This window comes from Euprymna scolopes, chromosome 39 (genome assembly GCF_053919585.1).
Source record: "Euprymna scolopes isolate OS-2025 chromosome 39, ASM5391958v1, whole genome shotgun sequence".
NCBI classification, from domain to species: Eukaryota; Metazoa; Mollusca; class Cephalopoda; order Sepiida; family Sepiolidae; genus Euprymna; species Euprymna scolopes.
This window is the reverse complement of record NC_136520.1, coordinates 65154933-65158983: the sequence shown is the minus strand read 5'-3', so window position 1 is coordinate 65158983 and position 4051 is coordinate 65154933.

Sequence of the window (4051 nt, the reverse complement as noted above, 5' to 3'; positions counted from 1 at the left end):
GTTTAGCAAATAGTACAAAATAACTTGAATTAAAATAATTTAAATAAATTAACTTTAAATAATACACTTAAATAGAACAATTACATCAATTACATTACCATAATCAGTTATTTTAATTGAGCGAATTATTTAAAAAGATTTTCTTTAATATAATATGCAAATTAGATTAGTTCTATTATGTACATTGCCTTCAATATAGTGTATATATATTGATGCTATTTATTTATATAGAAAATCTTATAGTAAATAAAATTTATATAGATAACCGTTTTCAGCAGGAAGTTTTGTATATATTAATCAAATTGTGAACAAACAAACAAGCAGACAGGAGTACGGATTTATATAATATATATATATATATATATATATATATATATATATATATATATATATATGATGTTTAATTAAGATATGACATGGTCTAATTGTTCTACTATAAGTAAGATTCAGTATTAGGAAGAATTCTTAGGATCAAATGGGGCAATCAAACTCCCAATCAAGAAGTCAGAGAGAGCACTAACTAAGAGGCAGTATCGTCAATAATGAGCAAACGGCGTCTATGTTGGTTCGTACATGCTCTATGATTGGTCACATAGAAAATTGTCAACCAAGTGCTCCAATGAATCCCTGATGATGAACTGCAAAACCGACAATCGAGAGAGATTTTTTTTTTTTCATTTTCACCCCAAACAAGGCAAATTGCCACTTTGGTGTAGGGGGCTACTATCAGGGGCAACAACTACTGGGGTACTATGTAGGGATTTGGGCAGCAAGATGTCGGTTCATGTTATACTTGAACTCCTGCACGTCAGTACTGTTGGGGAAGCAGGGACCTGGAATGGAATTCCAGAGTCTAGCGGTTCTGGGGAAGAAACTATTGGAGTAGAAAGATCTTTTACATCTAGGGATCTCTACAGTGTGGGGGTGGGATTTAGCAGCCTGTCGGGTTTGTCGAGGATGCTCATGTCGTGGGGGCACAAGTGATTGCAGTTCGTCAGAGCATTCACCACTAAAATACTTGTAGAACAGGCAGAGGGTTGCAACATCTCGTCGATGGGACAGAGGCTGAAGCTTAGATGCCAGTTCAGGGCTTATCAGGTTTGCGACTCTCTTTTGAACCTTGTCAAGGAGCGAGAGACTAGTAGCAGATGCACCAGCCCAAATGTGACAGCAATACTCCATACATGGGCGAATGATGGCCTTATAGAGGTACAGGATACTTTCGGATGTTAGTAGTTGTCTAGCACGGTAGAGAGAGCCCACATTTCTTGCAGCGGCCCTGGCAATGCCTTCAATGTAATTGTTCCAACTCATGTTTCCTGTGAACGTTAGGCCGAGGAGTTTGAAAGACGTACTCTCAGATAAAGAGTCGTTGGCCATTGCTATAGGTGGTAGAGAGGGTTTCTTGTAATTATTGAATGAAACTAATTTAGTCTTGGCGGCATTGAACGTGACCAACCATTTTTGATTTGATTGCAACGGCAGAAAGCTGGAAAGACACTGGCTTCAGATCAAAAACTATGGTATACTTTGACTTTCTAATGCGGCACATTCGCGGGAATTCCTGAGTCTACGTCTACTTTGTCTTAATTCAAAGACGTACACGTGATTGGTAAGTAACTCCTTATACTTTAAATTTATTATTGATAATTAATAATATAATTCTTACATGATATGCGCGATATTTTTGCGGATGGCAAGAAAGGCTTTCTTCTGGGACATCTGTTGTTCTGAGTTGCTTATATGTGCAGATTTTTAAATTCCCTCATAGCATACTGTAGTAGACGTTTTAGCCGGTTAAAAACGGGGAAAAGTTATAACCCGTTGGCCTAGAATAGTTAATTAATGGTTGAATATGGTTAAATTTGTGCTCATTTTTGCATTAAATACTAATCGATATTAATCCCTAACTTTATACCGAACGAATACCATAGTACTTTGTTGCACGACATAAACGAGCAGACAAACAAACGAATTAAGAGAAATATAATATAGACAAGCCAGAGGCGGCCGGTGTTGCTCGGACATAAAATACGTTTAAATATATATTAATTCATGAATATTTCATATTAGCCAATTCTCTACTAAATATTATATTGTACCTATTATATAGTACTGATTTCAAAAGTTATTAAAAAAATGCCATCAGCTAGAATCGAAACCAAAAACATTTAGCGCTCTCTAACTGATATAATTATCGAGAGATATGTAAGAAAAGATTTAGTATAAAACGACTGGAAGAAATGTATTAATTTGGGCATGCGCAGAAAGAAATAGAAATATGTCGGCAAGTTGAAATTAATATTTTGCACTTTAACATGCCGATATGAATTACGTTTCTAAATTTTTGAGATGAAGATTGGTTATTCATAATATTTGGATTCTTCAGACTACAGTTTCTAATCTTCAGTGCCATTTTCACTATGTTTCGGTTGATGTAAACTTCGACCTTCTTCAGATGTATCTTGTTGACCAAACCGTTGTGAAAATGACACTCAAGATGAGAACAGTAGTCTGAAGAATTCTGATAATACGAATTCCCGATACAGTATAACCCGGATATAAGAATTCTTCCCCCGGATGGTTTCTTACATCCGGGGTGCACTGTACATTAACACAGGTTCTAATTTGTGACCAGATAAAATCTTTCTCATATTTCTTTTTTCTTATATGCGGGTCTCTTATATCCGGGTTACACTCTTTATATTATACGCGTTATTCCTCCATTCAATCAAAGATTTTACTTAGTATTCATTCACGAAGTACGGTTTATAATATTTCTTGTTAATTTCAGTCTTATGTGTTCAGTTGTTTAAGAGTTTATCGGTCAAATATTTGTACACAGGCAAACAGACACACACACACACATAAATCTAGTGTTTTACTTATATATATTACACGAGAGTCGAACACGTTTCTTTTCATTTTGTGGCCAGTTTCAGTAACCATTGGGCCAACTGCATCAGCCTGATTATATATGAATTTGAACTGAAAACGAAACAAAGCAAGGCAAAAAAAAAAAAAAAAAGCTGCGATTGAGATAAAATCATTTAGCAATTCGATGCTATTCTCGAGAGAATCGTCTGAAGATATGGGAAGATTAACGCTCGCATTAAAGGAACTTCCGGGAAAACAATTTATCGATGCACGCGTGCGCGTGTGTGTGTTCTCTGCGTGTGTGTGTATGTGTTTATATGGTATGTGTATGTATGCGTGTGTATGTTTGCATGTGTACGTATGTGTGTTTGTGTCTCTGTGTGTATGCGCTTCTTGTCTGTATGTGTGTGTGGTGTATGCGTGCGCGCGCGCGTGTGTGTGTGTGTGTGAGGAAATCGCTACCTCCGTAGACTTTGTTTTCCGACGAACGATGCTTTTTTTTTTTTATCTCTCGATGGACGAAACGATTACACTTCAAAGGCAATGCAACGAAAAGAATAGAAAAAAAAAAAAAATACGGAGGCGGAGCAGAAGAACAAGAGACCCGTTTTTAACGTGTGTTTAACAATGAAAGTTAATTATTTTTAACCGCGAAATTTTATTCATGGCAAACCAGGAGCATTACGGCGAGACCGTAGTATGTTTATCATCAAGTGTAGACTCACTTCAATCGTATATATTTGCTTATAAAACACACACACACACACACACACACACACACACACACACACACACACACACACATATACATACATACATATATATATATATATATATATATATATATATATTAGTGATGGGACGATTCCAATATTTTCCCGATTCCGATACAATTAGCGATTCTGTAGGAAATCCCCGATTTCGATACAATTACCGATTCCGATTCTTCATAAATCTCTAACTATTTAACTGTAGAGTTGTTATTTTCCCTAATTTCTGTAAAAAAAAATACACGTTAAATGCGCAGATATTTTCCTAAACGTCAAAATTACACTTGTGGAGGATGATCTATCGATTTTAGCTTTACTGGTATTTTAAAATCAATAAATATTTATTATTTTATCATCATTGCCAGCAATGGAAGCTTTTATTTAAAAAAAATCAAATAAAAAAA